The sequence below is a fragment of the Canis lupus genome, chromosome 28 (assembly GCF_011100685.1).
Source record: "Canis lupus familiaris isolate Mischka breed German Shepherd chromosome 28, alternate assembly UU_Cfam_GSD_1.0, whole genome shotgun sequence".
In the NCBI taxonomy this organism is placed as follows: domain Eukaryota; kingdom Metazoa; phylum Chordata; class Mammalia; order Carnivora; family Canidae; genus Canis; species Canis lupus.
The window spans coordinates 21,034,954-21,055,035 of record NC_049249.1 but is presented as its reverse complement, the minus strand read 5'-3'; positions in this window follow the sequence as shown (position 1 = coordinate 21,055,035).

Sequence of the window (20,082 nt, the reverse complement as noted above, 5' to 3'; positions counted from 1 at the left end):
CTGGAGTAGAAGTAAGCAGGGCCGGAAGGGATGAAGGAAATGAATCGAGCCAGGTAAATCTATGGGTGCATAATGAGAAAGGTATTAAAGGATCCTTGCATCGAGCATGCTTAAAAGCAATGAGACAAATGACTATCCTTTGCTTACTTGTCACAACATGGTTACCAAGGAGTCATGCAGCATAATCAGAAATTGAGGGAGAATTACTGTTTAGATAGAATGGAACTACACATGTTTTAGGATGCTAAATCATTTTAACATTTTTAGGGTCCTGAGTCAGAAGGAAATCCATGATGTGTTGGGGGTAGTAATGACTCTACTTCCCTGCTGTTCATATCAGTTACTTTTTATGCTTGTGGCTGAGGCTCTGTGAACTTGGCTTCTGATGAGTCTTTAGTACATTTGGTACTTTTTCAAATCTCACTCAAACTGTAGCAAATATATTAGGGGAAATGGAGGAAATGACGATATCTGTGAGTTTTACGTTGTTTAATCCATGTCACATGAAGTAAAGCTGAGTACATGCATTTGGGACTGTTAAAAAGGATGTAATAGAAGGTATTTTTAAAAAGATTTATTTATTTATTTATTTATTTATTTATTTATTTATTTATTTATTTGAGCAGAGGAGGGGCAAAGGGAGAGGGAGAGAATCACAGTGGACTCCCCGCTGGGGCAGCCCTCAGCAGGGGTCAGTTTCATGACCCTGAGATCACAACTTGAGCTGAAATCAAGAGTTGGATGCTTAGCCGACTGAGACATCCAGGCACCCCCAATAGAAAGCATTTTAAGAATAAATCAAGATCACTATTCCATAGCACAATCTTACCTTCTAAAATAGCTTTAATCTCCCATTGTAAGCTCTGCTTTCTGTTCATAGGTTTGAACGATTGAGAGTTGGATTATGTAAGGCAGGTATATAGCTCAGTACTTACTAATAACTTGATGAGAACACAATCTTGTATTGTTCCTAATTTTGGTGTCACTTCCATAAGGACAGTGGTTGTGTTGGTACATTTTTGGATTCCTTACTGTACACTATGCAGATGTAGTTTAAGCCCAGTGACAATCCATGAAAAGATTTTACTGAGAGCCCTCATGTCTATGCAGGCACCTTTATTGACTTGGAAATAGATGCTGAAGACTCAGGTCTTACACCTAATGTCTCACACATCTATTTGAGCATTTTGTAGGCAGCCTCAAGTCTGCTTTTGAAAGTAGGTGAAACATAAGTAACTTTGCATATGTTATTATATATGCAACTGTGGTATGGCCTTTACTAAAAACCGAGCAAGGACATTGATGGATTCTTCTCATCTCTCCATCTCTGGAAGTGACTAGTCTTCAGAAGCCCTTAATGAATATGTGTTGTTGAAGAGTTGCTCTGCTATGAAGATAAAGCACATTTACGTGGTAAAGTTAAATAACTTTATGAGAGATACATAAAAGATAAATATAACAACAAATAAGTAATCACAAATACCAAATTGAATTGTTGAGGTTTGTAAAAAAAAAAAAAAAGAATTCTTAGTCTATTTCCTTATATATCTTTCAGTTATATATGTTAACAAAGTAAATATAAGCCCAGAAAATGTCCTAAAGTACTTATAAAGAAACATATAAATATGTGGGGGGCATTTGTGTTGTGGGAAAGATCAGAATGCAGATTACAATTTTTCAGGTTTCGTGGAATTATATAATTTATTTACACCTTAGGAAATAAATACCTATCCTCTGTTACATGGTTAATGAAGGGACAGAGTCGGGTAGATTTGAGTGGTAGACAAGTATAGATCAAAGGTTCAACATCTGGTTTGCAACAGATACTTGCTTGAAATTCAGTCATGTTTATAGAAGGCTTAAATAGGATGAAACATTGTGAAAAGGATCTGCTACCAACATTAATAATCACAACATCTCACTGGACACCAAAAAGCCATTCCTCCCTTATCTCAGCCTGTCACTTAAAATAGATTAGCTTTGCTTTCAAATTTCTCCCTTGGAGTTTCTGGTGGTTTTGACATTTTGCTAGCTGTTCTTTTAGAATTGCTTTTTTACATAAGAAAAGAAAAAAGTCCCTAGTGAAACAGAGTACCTATGAGGTCCATTGCTTTGCTGAGGCATATACCATGTGAACCAAACCATCTCCCTCCAAAGCACTTTCATTCCTCTTGTAAAAAATTCACTGTAGGATCAATTGCTTACTAATGCTCAAAAAGTGTCTTATTTTATAACCAGCTTGACATTAACACAGGCAAAGCATTGGCTACAAAGCAGATTTCACAACAAGAATAAAGCAGGAGATAGTGAATGGTAGACAATGAAGTGATGAGAAGTGGGGAAAGGGAAACAAAACTGACTTGTGTAAATCTTAATGGTATTTTGTCTTACCTGCTATTATTCCCTGTGTTACAGATGGGAGAGAATGACAACAAAACTAAGGATTTATGACTAAAGCTAAATATATCTATATACTAGACACACATTCTTAAACCCCAAATCAATCCGGCATATTATCTATGGGCTACATCAGGTTGTTTCCAACCACAATTTGATGTAGATACAAACCTCTGTATATATTGCTTCCAACGGTTACTTGGTTTGTTTCATCTATAGTCCTTTTCTTTTAACTTGGAAAAAGTGCTTGAACCCCTCTTATCCACAGTAGCTTCTGCCCAGATAGCTTAACACTGGTGCAAAGCTGTTACAGTATATTTTTGGGATGTTTTCTGTGCTCTACTGCCCTGTGGTTCCCAAGACTGGAAACCTGGGGTGTTTTCCTGTACAGAGAATTGATTTGGAAACCTTTAGCACTGATGAGACTCTTTTCATTGCTCCAACTCAGCTTAATCATTACATGGATAAAAGATGGTCACATTTCCTTTGCTTTGCAATTTATTGACCAAAGCCCATTATTATTATAAATGTATCTCTGTGTCTTCCAACAATTTTTATGGATACAATCAAATGGTAAAACATTGTGTCTCATGGGTCTTAGCAACATCTTCTTTTTAAAAATTATTATTATTTTTAAAGATTTTATTTATTTATTCATGAGAGACCCAGAAAGAGGCAGAGACATAGAGAGAGAAGTAGGCTCCTCACAGGGAGCCTGATGTGGGACTCAATCCCCAGACCAGGATCATATCCTGAGCTAAAGGCAGACTTCTTGATACCACTGTACCTTTACAATCCTCTGCCTTTCTCAATGATCAATTATACAGGCTTATAAGAGGAAAGCAACATGCAAGTTGTGGGTGCTGGCTGTGCAGGACTTCCAAAGACTGAAAGTGCAGCTGGAAAGCAGGTCTGTCAGATTTGACCCTCTCAGGGTAAAAAATGTCATGAGTAAAACCTATAGAGGTCAGAGTTGAGTGACACAGGTCAGGGGTGGGGGGGGGGGGGGGGGGGAGGGTTGGCACTCACTTATAGCCCTCTGAGATACTCAATGGTTTCTGTAATCATTTTCTAGCTCTGTGTAAATAATTTTAAATCAACAATTATTTTATATTTGCACAGTTCTGTCAAAACTGACATTGGCAATTGTTTTTAGGTGTATCACTGTCTCTAGATTTAACCATGGGAACTTTGAGTTTTTTTCTAAATTAAATTAAATTAAAATAAATTAATTTATTTTTTTTATTTTTTTGAGTTTGTCATGTTTTAATTCTGGTTCCCTAGGGGTGTCTGGCTCACTCAGTCATGGTTGTGAGTTTGAGCCCTACACTGGGTGTAGAGATTACTTAAATAAAAATTAAAAACATTAAAAAAAAATCTGGTTCCCAATATATGTTTATTCTATAGGGATTATTGTGTAAATGACACAGTAAGGAAGTGCTCTCAGGTGAAAACCAGTAAGAGAGCAAAACTCAAAAACAAAAACCAAAAAAGTGTAGGAGAAGAAGCTGGGCAAACACGTTTCAGGAGAAATCCAGCTTCAGCTTGATTCCACCAGAGAGGCAAGTCCGCTGGGCCGTGTCAGGGTGTTGTGTAAATGATGTTTCTCTACGAGATTATTCTTAGTTTCTGAAGCTGTATAATTTGTGATTTGTGAGAGGATATAATCCCACCTCACTCCTATGGTCCTGATGAGTAAGCACTCCTATTCATTTAGATTTCCTTAGTTTTTACCTTTCTGTTCCAGGAATCTCATGCAGCATCTTAGTACTTATGTTTCCTTAGGTTCCTCTTGGTTGTAAGAATTTCTTAGATTTTCCTTGTCTTGAAGACTTTGACAATTATGAAGAATACTGGTTTGTGTTTGTAGAATGTACTTCTACTTGGATTTATCTGATGTTTTTCTCATGAATGTCTCATAAACGTGTGCAGCTTTTAGGAGGAAGATCACAGAGATGAAGTGCCATTTTAATTACATCATATTAAGGATACCTACTACCAATATGACTATCATTGCTGATGTTGACCTTGACCACCTGTTAGGTAATGTTTGCCAGGTTTTTCTTCTGTAAAATCATTCTTCCTACCTTTTCTCATGTTGTAGTTTTTAGAAGGCCACTTAAATCTATAAAGAGAATACATTTTTTGCTTCCTGCTCAATCAATGGTGCATTCTTTCTTTTTCTTATACACTTAAGAAAAATTCTAAATCCGAAAGACAAACAAGGGCCAGGTCAGGCAGGATTAGGTGGATGGTGTTGAGGATTTTCAGTTTTGCCCAGAGAACGGGGATAGTTATTGTTAGGGAGGTTAAACAGAGGAGTGATGTGATAAGAGGTATCGTTGGGGGTCTGGAAACTGGCATTAAATCTATTTAAGTAGAGCAGAGCTTGAGTCTGATGAAAGAGCTCTTTCCCTAGTGCCCTTACCCAATGTCATCTACCTAAGCAGGCCAGAACTCCTAACAGTGTTTGACTCAGCTTTAAGAAAGCAGCTTTTTGGAGTAACAACTTATTCTTGATTAGGTTTAACAGGAAGATTAAGCAAACTGCACCCTCACTTTTTTTGTAGGAAGGATTCTGTTGTCTTCTACAGCTTTACTAAGCCTCTTGGCTAATTCCAAGGAGCACCAAAACTCAAAATTCTGACCACTAGGATGATAAGGAGTAAAATAAGTAAACTGATAAACTTGAAATAAATCTCTGAGTATTGTGACTATAGCATAGGAGATAAAAATGATGCATTAAATAAAGAACTTAATAAGAGTTTCACTTAGTGCCTTTCAAAGATGAACTATTTGTTCTATGTTCACTTCTCATGTTGCCCTGAAAAGCATGAGTTTCTCTGTTACCTGCATGAGTTATCTGTCTATAGCATCAGTGTCCCTGAATTAATATATTAATATAGTGATATCTCTAGCTGTCTATTAATTCCTATCTTGTTGGCCCCCTCTTTCCAAGTGTCAAATATCTGCTAATAAAGCTTTAGTTCAGGAAAATAAATAGATAAAAAGAAAAATGCTCTTCCATTGTTTGTATTGCAGTTTCCCTACTAGTGTGATCCCCTGAGAAAAAGGCTGACTTTCTAGAAATTAGCCTTATCAACATTTATGGAAACCCAGAGTCCAGAGCAGAATTAATCAGCAGGCAATACCATTGGTTTCTCCAGAAGAAGCTAGGAGATGGAGTGTCTGTAGTTGGTACAGTGAGGCTGGACCTATGATAGTAGTGGTGGTGGTAGTAGTTGAGTGAAAATAATTATAATCATAACAATAATAGCTGAATTTTACTGCTAAGCACTATAGTAAATAAAGCAATACACTGTCTCACTTAAAACTCAAAAAAGTCCATCATGCAGATAATAGTTCTCCATTGTTCAGATGAGAAAACCAAGGCTTCTTCAGGATCTCATGATCTGCTCCATTATTCACAATGAGCTTCATGACTAAGGTAAAAGGGATATCAATGAGCTATCTATCCAGTGCTCAATGTTGGTGGTATTTATCTTGTTACTCTTACTTCCTCCATACTCCAGGCCCTGCCACATTGTGGTTGACTCATTATATCTCCTTCTGTCTTTTCCAGAAAGCCAGAAATGATAGCCAGTCCTATGTTCTTTAGTTCACTAAACCGTTTTCATTTTCTGTAGATTCCTTATCTTCCTTGCTAGATGCAGTGTGAAATCTCCACGGGGAGAGTGCCCTCAGGACAGGAAAGCCCAGCCCTGGAGAAGCAGGAGCGTCACCAATCTTCCCCGACGGAAAGGCTCTGGCAGGGAGCTCGGGCAGGATCCCAGGAGGGGCGGGGATGCCCTCAGGCTCCCCGGGGCACTAACAGAGCACCTGCGCCCCGGGGAGAGCACGCCACACCCCGCGGCCGAGCTCCCTAAAGGGCTGCAGCCCTGGGCCCGGGAGCAGCTCGGGCGGGGGCTCAGGTGACGGCTTCCAGGGAGGGGGATGTGCGACCCCAGGGCGATTCCAGGGGTGCAGGCCCAGAGCTCAGGGCGCCAGGGGACACAGCCCAGGACGCTGCGCTCCCCGGGACAGGCGGAGGCGGGGAGGACACAAGGCAGGAAGGACGCTCCTGCCCCCGGCGCCCCCGAGCTGTGCAGGTCAGCGCCCCCTGCCCCGGAGCATCCAGGCCCCTGCGGACCGGGAGCTGCGGTAGTTACTGCGGGAGCTGACTCCAGGGCTGGGGAGCTGGCCGCCGCCAGTGGGGTTGTTCCTCCTGGGGCCTCACAGGATAAACAACCCCCACTGAGCATCACAATGGCCTCACAGGATAAACAGGATAAACAGCTCCCACTGAGCCTTGTACCAGGCAGGGGGCTGAGCAGCTCCCCCAGGTGCACACACCTGAGAATCAGTACAGCAGTCCTCTCCACCAGAAGACCAGGTAGATGGACAGGGGAAAAGCAAGTTATTGACCAAGCAGCACTGGAAAGTTCCAGGGGAAGACGAGGGATTTACAGTATATAGAATCAGACGATACTCCGCCTTGTTTTTTGTTTTCTGTTCGCTTCCCCCCACCTTTTTTTTTTCTATTATTATTCTTCTTCGTCATCTTCATCTTCTTCTTCTTTTCTTTTTCTCTTCTCTCTTTTTCTACTTTTTTCAGTACAACTTGTTTTTGGCCACTCTGCACTGAGCAAAACGACTAGAAGGAAAAACTCACCTCAAAAGAAAGAATCAGAAACAGTCCTCTCTCCCACAGAGTTACAAAATTTGGATTACAATTCAGTCAGAAAGCCAATTCAGAAGCACAATTATAAAGCTACTGGTGGCTCTAGAAAAAAGCATAAAGGATTCAAGAGACTTCATGACTGCAAAATTTAGATCCAATCAGGCTGAAATTAAAAATCAATTAAATGAGATGCAATCCAAACTGGAGGTCCCAGTGATGAGGGTTAACGGGATAGAAGAACGAGTGAGTGACATAGAATATGAGTTGATGGCAAGGAGGGAAACTGAGGAAAAAAGAGAAAAACAATTAAAGATCGTGGGGTTGGTTATGGGAAATAAATGACAGCCTCAGAAGGAAAAAAATCTACATTTAATTGGGGTTACTGAGGGCGCCGAAAGGGACAGAGGTCCAGAATATGTATTTGAACAAATCATAGCTGAGAACTTCTCCAACTTGGGAAGGGAGACAGGCATTCAGATCCAGGAAATAGAGAGATCCCTCCCCCCCAAATCAATAAAAACTGCTCAACTCCTCGACATTTAATAGTGAAACTTGCAAATTCCAAAGATAAAGAGAAGATCCTTAAAGCAGCAAGAGACAAGAAATATCTAACTTTTATGGGGAGAAATTTTAGATTAACAGCAGACCTCTCCACAGAGAACGGGCAGGCCAGAAAGGGCTGGCAGGATATATTCAGGGTCCTAAATGAAAAGAACCTGCAGCCAAGAATACTTTATCCAGCAAGGCTTTCATTCAGAATAGAAGGAGAGATAAAGAGCTTCCAAGACAGGCAGAAACTGAAAGAATATGTGACCACCAAGCTGGCTCTGCAAGAAATACTAAGGGGGATTCTGTAATAGAAAGGGAAGCCCAAGGGAACAATCCACAAAAACAGGGACTGAATAGGTATCATGATGACACTAAATTCATATCTTTCAATAGCAACTCTGAACGTGAACGGGCTTAATGACCCCATCAAAAAGCGCAGGGTTTCAGACTGGATAAAAAAGCAAGACCCAACGATTTGCTGTCTACATGAGACTCATTTTAGGCATAAGGACACTTATAGCCTGAAAATAAAAGGTTGGAGAACCATTTACCATTCAAATGGCCCTCAAAAGAAAGCAGGGGTAGCCATCCTTATATCAGATAAATTAAAGTTTATCTAAAAGACTTGAGTAAGAGATGAAGAGGGACACTATATCATACTTAAAGGATCTATCCAACAAGAGGACCTAACAATCATCAATATTTATGCCCCGAATGTGGGAGCTGCCAAGTATATCTATCAATTAATAACCAAAATTAAGACATACTTAGATAATAATACACTTATACTTGATGACTTGAATGTAGAACTCTCTACAGTTGACAGATCTTCTAAGCACATCTCCAAAGAAACAAGAGCTTTAAATGATACACTGGACCAGATGGATTTCACAGATATCTACAGAACTTTACATCCAAACTCAACTGAATACACATTCTTCTCAAGTGCACATGGAACTTTCTCCAGAATAGACCACATACTGGGTCACAAATCAGGTCTTAACTGATAGCAAAAGATTGGTCTCATCCCCTGAATATTTTCAGACCATAATGCTTTGAAACTAGAACTAAATCACAAGAAGAAGTTTGGAAGGATTTCAAACACGTGGAGATAAAGGACCATCCTGCTAAAAGATGAAAGGGTCAACCAGAAAATTAGGAAAGAATTAAAAAGATTCATGGAAACTAATGAGAATGAAGATACAACTGTTCAAAATCTTTGGGATACAGCAAAAGCAGTCTCGAGGGAGAGATACATTGCAATACAAGCATCCATCCAAAAAATGGAAAGAACTTAAATACAAAAGCTAATCTTGCACCTAAAGGAACTGGAGAAAAAACAGCAAATAGATCCTACACCCAGCAGAAGAAGAGAGTTAATAAATATTCAAGCATAACTCAATGAAATAGAGACCAGAAGAACTGTGGAACAGATGAACAAAACCAGGAGTTGGTTCTTTGAAACCAGCCTTATTAAGAAGAAGAGAGAAGAGACTCAAATTAATAAAATCATGAATGAGAAAGGAGAGATCGCCACCAACATCAAGGAAATACAAACAATCTTAAAAACTTATTATGAGCAGCTTTAATGCCAATAAATTAGGCAACTTAGAAGAAAAGGACGCATTTCTGGAAAACCACAAACTACCAAAACTGGAACAGGAAGAAATAGAAAACCTGAACAGGCCAATAACCAGGGTGGAAATTGAAGCAGTCATCAAAAACCTCCCAAGACACAAAAGTCCAGGGCTAGATGGCTTCCCAGGGGAATTCTATCAACCGTTTAAAGAAGAAACCATACCTATTCTACTAAAGCTGTTTGGAAAGATAGAAAGAGATGGAATACTTACAAACTCGTTCTATGGGGCCAGCATCACCTTAATTCCAAAACTAGACAAAGACCCCACCAAAAAGGAGAATTATAGACCAATATCCCTGATGAACACAGATGCAAAAATTCTCAACAAGATACTAACCAATAGGATCCAACAATACATTAAGAAGATTATTCACCATGACCAAGTGGGATTTATCCCCGTGATGCAAGGCTGGTTCAACACTCGTAAAGCAATCAATGTGATTGATCATATCAGCAAGAGAAAAAACAAGAGCCATATGATCCTCTCAATAGATGAAGAGAAAGCATTTGACAAAATACAGCATCCATTCCTGATCAAAACTCTTCAGAGTGTAGGGATAGAGGGAACATTCCTCAGCATCTTAAAAGCCATCTATGAAAAGCCCATAGCAAATATCATTCTCAATGAGGAAGCACTGGGAGCCTTTCCCCTAAGATCAGGAACAAGACAGGGATGTCCACTCTCACCACTGCTATTCAACATAGTACTAGAAGTCCTAGCCTCAGCAATCGGACAACAAAAAGACATTAAAGGCATTCGAATTGGCAAAGAAGAATCAAACTCTCCCTCTTCGCAGATGACATGATACTCTACGTAGAAAACCCAAAAGACTCCACCCTAAGATTGCTAGAACTCATACAGCAATTTGGCAGCGTGGCAGGATACAAAATCAATGCCCAGAAGTCAGTGGCATTTCTATACACTAACAAAGAGACTGAAGAAAGAGAAATTAAGGAGTCAATCCCATTTACAATTGCACCCAAAAGCATAAGACACCTAGGAATAAACCTAATCAAAGAGGTAAACGATCTATACCCTAAAAACTATAGAACACTTCTGAAAGAAATTGAGGAAGACACAAAGAGATGGAAAAATATTACATGCTCATGGATTGGCAGAATTAATATTGTGAAAATGTCAGTGTTACCCAGGGCAATTTACACGTTTACTGCAATCCCTATCAAAATACCATGGACTTTCTTCAGAGAGAGGGAACAAATTATTTTAGGATTTGTGTGGAATCAGAAAAGACCCCGAATAGCCAGGGGAATTTTAAAAAAGAAAACCGTAGCCTGGGGCATCACAATGCCAGATTTCAGGTTGTACTACAAAGCTTTGGTCATCAAGACAGTGTGGTACTGGCACAAAAATAGACACATAGATCGATGAAACAGAATAGAGAATCTAGAAGTGGACCCTCAACTTTATGATCAACTAATATTCGACAAAGCAGGAAAGACTATCCACTGGAAAAAAAGACAGTCTCTTCAATAAATGGTGCTGGGAAAACTGGACTTCCACATGCAGAAGAATGAAATTGGACCACTCTCTTACACCATACAAAAGATAAACTCAAAATGGATGAAAGATCTAAATGTGAGACTAGATTCCATCAAAATCCTAGAGGAGAACACAGGCAACACCCTTCTTGAACTTGGCCACAGCAACTTCTTGCAAGATACATCCATGAAGGCAAGAGAAACAAAAGCAAAAATGCATTATTGGAACTTACTCAAGATAAGAATCTTCCTCACAGCAAAAGAAACAGACAACAAAACTAAAAGACAACCTACAGAATGGGAGAAGATATTTGCAAATGAGAGATCAGAGAAGGGGCTATTATCCAAGATCTATAAAGAACTTATTCAACTCAACAGCAAAGAAACAAACAATCCAATCATGAAATGGGCAAAAACACGAACAGAAATTTCACCAAAGAGACATAGACATGGCCAACAAGCACATGAGAAAATCCTCCGCATCACTGGCCATCAGGGAAATACAAATCAAAACCACAATGTGATACCACCTCACACCAGTGAGAATGGGGAAAATTAAGAAGGCAGGAAACAACCAATGTTGGAGAGGATGTGGAGAAAGGGGAACCCTCTTGCACTGTTGGTGGGAATGTGAACTGGTGCAGCCACTCTGGAAAACTGTGTGGAGGTTCCTCAGAGTTAAAAATAGACCTGCCCTACGACCCAGCAATTGCACTGCTGGGGATTTACCTCAAATATACAGATGCAGTGAAATGCCAGGACACCTGCACCCCGATGTTTATAGCGGCAATGTCCACAATAGCCAAACTGTGGAAGGAACCTCGGTGTCCATCGAAAGATGAATGGATAAAGAAGTTGTGGTTTATGTATACAATGGAATATTACTCAGCCATTAGAAACGACAAATACCCACCATTTGCTTCGACGTAGATGGAACTGGAGGGTATTATGCTGAGTGAAATCAGTGAATTGAAGAAGGACGAACATGATATGGTCTCATTCATCTGGGGAATATAAAAAATATTGAAAGGGAGTAAAGGGGAAAGGAGAGAAAATGAGTCGGAAATATCAGAGAGGGAGACAGAACATGAGAGACTCCTAACTCTGGAAAACGAACAAGGGGTGGTGGAAAGGGAGGTGGGCGGGTGTTGGTGGTGACTGGGTTATGGGCACTGAGGGGGGCACTTGATGGGATGAGCATTATGCTATATGTTGGCAAATTGAACTCCAATAAAAAAAAAGAGAGAAAAAAAAACATTATGAATCAACTTGAGAAAATAAACCAAAAAATACAAAGGCTTCATGTAATAGTGAGGTAATAGGACTTTTCCCCTCTTTTTAATAGGTGTACATATTATCCACTCACACATTATTATTAAACAATACTCTGTGTGTGTGTGTGGTGTGTTTGTAAAGGAAACAGAACTCAAACTTGTGAGAAATATTGATAAATATTTTTAGTTAACCATTATTATTTTTACTGATTTAAATATCTGTCTGGCAAGAGTCTGTATCTCCTGCATATTGCCAGATGATTCTCTATTAGGTGTTAATATCTAATTAGACCTCATTAGTATAGATTGTGATTTTTGTCCTTATTTGATACACAGACCCTAATTTACAGGTAAACTAAAAAAACATTTTGTAACCCTCTGTTATGTCTCATAGCATTTAAATATCCTTTATTTCTGCAAAAGGCCAAACACTGCAACCATTGTGTCTGAGATAAGAGAGACTTGAACCTCCTGTAACAGACCACACTGCCCCTCATTTATAATGAGCCTGCTCTTCCTATAACACCTCATGCCAAGATATCTTTTCTCTAGTTCTGAGCATAGCAATGATTAAGTGGTCACCATGTGATCAAGGGATTGGAAGTGGCAATTTCTCAGGAGTTCTTTCCTCACTTTTATTTTAAGTTTGAGTTTCTTTTTATCAAATAGTTAACGATTATAAAAAAGCTCTTCCAATAGAACTTTCTGGGATTTCTAGAAATATTGAATATCTGCACTGTCCAATATGGCAGCCACTAGTTACAAGTGACCACTGAGCAGCTGAAGTGTGACTAGTACAACTGAGGAAATAAAAATTTAATTTAATTTAATTTAATTTAATAATTCAATTCAATTTAATTTAAATTCAAATGTAAACAGCTCCTTGAGGCTAGTGACTCCTGTATTGAACAGCGCAGTTTTACATCTCAGAGCTGGAATTTGCAATTCACCTTGTAGACATTAGGGAGTAGAGCCTGTTCTCTGCCCCCAACTGGTCAATCAAGCAGTATGCTCTTTGAGGACAAGTCTACCTTATATTTCTGTCCATATTTGCAATTTTTTCAATATGAAATGTTCTTAGGAAGTTCTAGTTGTAAGTAGATGGAGTGAATGTACTTTTCCTTATTCTTCCTGCCAAGTACAATTAAAAACTCTTTTTTTGTTCTTTATCAGCCTGATAAAGATGATAGACCAGTAGACAAATAATTACAATACTCTCTGATAAATAAAACCCACTGGCACATGCCATTTTATATGCATACTAGTAAATATTCCTTATAATTATTGATAAGACTTTACTGCTACCTCTACCTGAAGAGATCTGTGAATATCTAATGAGATTGTCCATGAGCTGAAACTTGGAGTAAGAGAATTTATCAAGTGGACATTTCTCACAGAGGGAACAGCATGTGCAAAGACCTGGTAGCATTAAGTAGTTTGTAGAATTGCACTTTGATTGAACATCATACAAGGCTATGATTTGTCAAAGGTAATGAAATTGCTTCAGCAGCAGAGCTTTGAATCAAGGACAGTTTTCTTTCCACATCATCTCTCTCACCAATTGCAAGTATCCAGGCCCTTTTATTCCTGAAAGGAATGATGCTTGACCAATTTGCTCCAAATGGGTGCTCAAAACATATTATATTTATTATTCTTGATTTTGAGCCACATATCTTTGGGTGCACCACATTAGCAAATTGCATAAGATCATAAAATTATATCAAATGCAATTGAAACCAAAACATACAAATGAGGTCTGGGATTCAGATACTATAGTGTGTCTTTATCTTTAATATCCTTTATGATTCCCTGGAAGCTGTGGTAGATTGATTTTTGTAACTTGATTTTCTTTGGCCACTTTTCTTCCCTTCCCTCCTCTGTCTTATCCTCAATTTCAAGTGAGGGAGACCAACCCTCTTGCTGTAATCTGAACTTGTGCAAACTAAGCCAGGGCCAAGGTCATGAAGGACAAAGGATTTATAATTACACTTAAACCATTTCCCTAGTGGGCCCAGATCGGATTTTTGCAGATTAAGTTTCAAGTACCAATTAGCTTAGCAACTTAGTTCTTTTATTGGCCCCCCTTCCTGCCCTCTACTTCCCAGAATCTGGCTTGAAAACTGCAATTCTGGCCAGGGCAGATTCTCATTCCAGCAGGTCTGATAGCTTCCATACTCTTGGGTGGAAATACTACTGTCTGTCACTGATTCTCATAGAAACAGGGACAGTCTAGTTGAAAGTGAAAGCTACCAAACTTGTTTTGAAGCTTCTTTAAAAAGTAAATGGCTCAATAATTTTTAACCCAGTTATTCACACTTGCAGGTGTATCAGTCTAATCAGATTGTTTTACTGTATAGCTGTGTTTCTCAGACATTAATGAACATCAGTTTCACCTGGTGATTGGGCTCTCTCAGAGGGTCTAATTCAATAGGTCTCAATTGGAGCCTAAAGATCTGCATTTCTAAAAAATTCGTGGACACTGATGAAAAAAACTACACTATGACAACCACTGCACTAACTCTCATCTGATTACATGGAGAAGTGAATGACTAGTAGTGATAGCTCTTCCTGGATGCATTTGGAGAATGAAAGCTTCACAGGGAGGAGGTAGAGCAAAGGGGGTTAGAGAAGACCTAGATCAAACTTGCTCCCTGGTGACAAGCAAAATCTAAATGGGTAGTCACTGTGGAAGTAAGTGGAAAGTAAAGGTCAATTGCTGTTGATCTATTTGGAAAATTTCATCGACTGAAGGACTGTGTGCCAGTTATTGAATTCACTCTTTTTGACTGCTCTATGAGAGTGGATTTGAGTCCTCTAAACGTTGTCCCTTTGCCAGCTAGCATTGAAGCTTTTTCTGTAGAGGGCACTGAGAGACACTTCTGGACAGAAGGTGTTTTGCATTCTGGTTCCAGTGTGCCTGCTTGGCAGGATTCTGCAGAATTCATGATTTTCTAGCACTAGGCTCCTACATTGCATGGCAGCAAGCAGCACCCAGGTGCCCGCAGTTTACTGGCACCCCCTCAGACAGTTTTCCTAGCCCTCTCCCCATGAACAGCTTTCCTTAGCCCCCTAGTGGGCAGATTCCCAGCAAGTTTTATTGATGGAGAACCACAGTGACTCCTCTACTATTCTGTGAGCTACCACTGTGTCCTGTCGGCAAAGCCCAGATCTTATTTCTGGGTGATCCCTGGCAGTGGGGGATACTCTTCTTTGTGGTTAGTAGGAGTTTCTAATAAGTACTGTACCTGTGTTCCTCATAGTTTTCTTTACTTCTTATTAGTCAATTCCCTGTCATTGTTAACAATCTTTTTATTAAATTTTCCCTGCTCAAGTTACTATGTGGTTTCTCTGTCCTGATTGGATCCAGACTGACACAGGTGAGGAAGACATGTTCTTGCTAGCTGTGCTGTTCCCCTTACCTTTTCATCTTCAGAAACTCAGAGGCTTTTGGGGGAAGACTCCACCTTTCCTTGCTAGCATTTTTGTCCTTGTGTATATTCCTGCTCTACTAGCTGAATCAGTGTCCAAATGCATATTTCAGTGACCTCTGTTTCAGGTCCAGGAGTTGTAACGTTGTACCTGTCAATATATTTGTTTCTGGAATGTAGCTTCTAGCCTTTTCCACTTCCATTTCATAGAAGTCCCATTTTTTGCAACCTTGGGTCCCAAGAATTTGAATACAGAACATTTGTTGAGTTCTCATTTTGTGCAAGGCACTGAGCTAAATTTTTATATGCGTTATTTTATTGAATTGGATCTATACAAATACCACATAGAAAGATATTCTTTTCATTTTATAGATGTGGAAACCACATTTTAAAGTGGAGAAGTAATCTGCTCAAGTTATTACAAAATTTAAAAGACAGAGCCCACTATCCCCAAAAGGCTGACTCTTTCCCATCTGTGTTTTTGGGTATGGAGTCTATCATCCTGTCAATGCAGTCCCTATTTCCAAAGTAAGGGTTAGTGTGTGTATTTGTAAGGACATTTGTAAGTACGTGTGTGTGTTGTCCAGATGCAAACATGCATGGGTATCTTAGAATAAAGAAGAGATGATTTCACTCTAAGGAATTTAGCTTCTGATTATAATATGAAATTTCTTTAAAATCATATGAGTATCTCTTAAAAGCAGTACATTAAGTTCTGTCCTTTGGCCCTCACCAGGGAAGAAATGACCTGTCATTTCAATCTTTAACAGGAAAATATATACCTAGCCTGAAGTTTGTGAAAAGTGTTTTTTTAGTGGGCAAGAGTGATGGCTTATTATAATTAATTCTTTCCTCAAGGCCATACCTCTAAAAATAAGAGACAAAGAGTATTAAGGGGAATGTAGTTACAATCAGAGGAGGATATGCATATTTGGTAGCACCTCTTTACTTAACATACCTGCTTCTTTCACAGTTCCTGACTTCTCCACTAGTCAAAGCAGAGGGCTCATTGTTTGCAGGATCCCGATGAAGAATTCATTAGCATTCCATCATTTCACGACCTGGAATAAGGCTTGTGGCAGGTGAGGAATACTGGATCTTTTTGGTTATCTTGTTCTTTTCTTTTAATATTTATTTATCTTAGAGAGAAAGCACCAGCAGGGGAAGAGAGAAAGAGAGAATATCAAGCAGACTCTCCACTGAGCATGGAGCTCGAAATGGGGCTTCATCTCATGACCCTGAGATCATGACTTGTGCGGAAATCAAGAGTAGAGCACTTAACTGACTGAGCCACTGAGGTGCCCCAGTTTTCTTGAAATTAAGTAATGCTTTTAATGGTTTTTATTTATCTGATGTGTGGATCAGAGGGAAGGAAATTAATTAATGATTATGGGCTTTTGGATCACAAGAAGGCTTAGTGAAACTTGGTTTTACAATTTATGAGTTAAAAGAGTATTATGTGGGCTCTACTTTTTGAGCTTCAGTTTCCTCATCTGTAGCATAGAAATAGTAACTCATTATTTTTTAGGAATAATTAAGTGGAATAAGTATAGAAAGTATTCCCGGCTTAGAGTCAAACTCTAATGAACAGACTCTGACATATAAATAATAATCCTCTCCATTTATTTATGCCTTTACATTTGCAAAGCACATTCACATTACGTCATTTCATCTTCATGACTACCCCTTCACTAGGCAGATATTCTTTTTTTTTTTTTTTTTAAGAGAGAGAGACTCTGGATGGAAGGAGACATGAGGGAGACGAGGGAGAGGGAGAGAGAATCCCAAGCAGGCTCCCTGCTAAACACAGTGCCCATGTGAAATCTCACAACCCTGAGATCACGACCTGAGCCAAAGTCAAGAGTCCGTTGCTTAACTGCTTAACATTGCGCCCCCTTAGGCACCCCTAGGCAGATATTCTTATCTCTACTTGCTCCTATGATTTGTAAATAGAATGGATGATTTATCTAGATTTGTTATCCAGAGTTTTTGATCTACTAGATAGAGAAGATAGAGATTCCCTCAGGCCTATGAGATGCAGTAGAGCTACTCAAATTTATTCATGTGACAAAGTACCTATAGAATACCTTGAGGGCTAAATAAATTATCCTAGTGCCTAACATTAATAGATTATAGGTTATAGCAGTTATTGAAGTTAAACATTTATGAAAGAAAAATATATAACTGCAAATAATTCAATCTGTTGTTCTAATTTCTTAATGAACATTGGGGAAAATGCATACTTTTTTCCATTTTAAGATACCTTGGTCAAGTTCCTGTAAGAATAGCATTTTGAAACCTCCTTATGTAAGGCAAGGTCACACTGGTAGAAGTCACCTGTTGTCAGGAGATCTATTTCTTTTATGAAGAGGAAGGGAGAGATTGAAAGCCACTGTGGTAGTCACTTGGTCTATTCATAAGTATATTCTTATCCTGTTTGACACATTGCGATAGTACTTTCCTTCCTCCTCTAAAATGGGTATAGCTATGTGACTTGCTTTAGTCAGTGAAATAGAAGTGATATGTAATGACCAAGTGTTCATAATTGCCTATTGCTTACCTACTAATTAGCTTGACCAAACTTTAGTCAGACTCCTTTCCTTCCCATAGACCCCTAAACTGTGGCTTGGTTCAGCAACCAATAAGATGCAGAATATAGCTTTCCATCCTTCCGCCCTTTAACAACTCATTCTGAGAATCAGCCCATCACAGACAGGAACATTTTTCTCTTGAACCACTGCAATCATGCTGTTTTCTAGTCTTCATTGATTGCTGCCTTTCCCAAAACATTCCTGCCAGACTTACTCGACTCTTCCTATAAAAGAAAAGCCTTTTTCTGCTTAGTTTTGAGACACTTACAGATCCTGAGGTTGGAGCAGAGAATGCTCTATTGCAATAGTTGTCTTGACAAAAGTCTGTCCTCAATTAAGTTTTGATTTGTATTTTGTTTGGCAGAAGTTTTAAGTGTTGAGGAATGATAAAATGTAAGTGATAATTAATCCTTTTGTGGCCCTTCATTATTTTTACTGATGTGACTCCATATAAAATATGTGGTGTGTGTGCATGTGTGTGTGTGTTTTGAGAGAAAGATATTGAAAAACATAGAAAGAGAGATAAATAGAAAGCATGAACATGTCTTATATGTCTTGGTACTTTCATTTTCAACTGAAAAATAATAGCAGTATTTATTGGGCATTTACTACACTGAGCTGCTGAAAAGGCATCATCCCATTAAATTCTGACCAAAGCTCTATGAAGCATGTCGCAGATATCTCCATCTCTCACAGATCTCAAGAAACTAAGACTTAGAATATTTATGTTTATTTACCAAATTTTCATAATTAGTGAGTTGCAAAGCTGTCTGACAATAAAATTCATGCTTTTAATACTCATACCACATTACTTTTCTCTGATTCTCTGTGTCATATTTATTACTAAATTTATTGATTTTTAAAAAAAATCATATTCTATTTAATAAGAATGGATTGAATTAGATGTATATATAGGACTGGTTTAGACACAGGGGAGATGAAAAAGATGAATGCACCTCAATGTTTTTAAGGGGTTTGCAGTTTGAAGAGAAGATGAGGTATAAGTAAATATCTCTAAAATGAGGAACATTATAAATGTCATAGACCAAGGATACACAAAAGACTATGGGAGTCCAGAAGAGGGAAGAATTCTTTCAGGTACTGGAGAAAAATCTTTTAACTCTGCTTTTACACTGCATAGGATCTGCAGAGATGAAAGAAGACAACAGTATAATCATGAAATGGAGACTCCATGAAGAACCTTCAATAGAGTATTTAGAAATTGGGTTTGATCCATAAGATTGTCATTGAAAATGAACTCAGGGTAGCTTATAAAATTTAATTTATAGTTGTATGATAGTTAAAATGCTTGTGAAGATGAAATGAGCTGGTTCTGGAGAGATGACAAGAAATTAAGTACATTGTAAAGAATACCATGTTCCCTCAATGTCCCATGGGATGACTAAATTAAATAGCTGTGGCAGATCCAAATCCCTGATGACATTTTTGACATTCTCCTGCTAGCTATGTTTAATAGACAGATACAGAATTTAGCATCTCTGGACAGTATACAGAAAGGAAAATGGCCTTTGTAGTGTATGATTTAAAATATGACTTCACCTCAGCTTAGCCGCCATGTGCATTTGACACCCCACACACCTGGGTTTCTCTTGGGGAGGGCATTTATATTACTTGCATCTTATAGAAACCAACCAGGTCTGGTTATAGATTCTACTAAGAATCTATAGTTCTCCAGGATGCAAAGTAAGAGAATCTGATGTCACCATGAAAATGAGGTATATTTTAAAGAGGATAGTACTTTTTTTTTTTTAAGATTTTATTCATTTATTCGAGAGAGAGAGAGAGAGAGAGAGAGGCAGAGACACAGGCAGAGGGAGAAGCAGGCTCCATGCAGGGAGCCCGATGCAAGACTCGATCCCAGGACTCTAGGATCACATCCCAGGCCGAAGGCAGGCGCCAAACCTGATCCCATCAGGGATCCCAGAAGTTAGTACTTTTGACTCATTGCTTTGAATATACTTTGATAGCAATTCCTTGCTGGGGGCATGTCTAAAGTACAGAC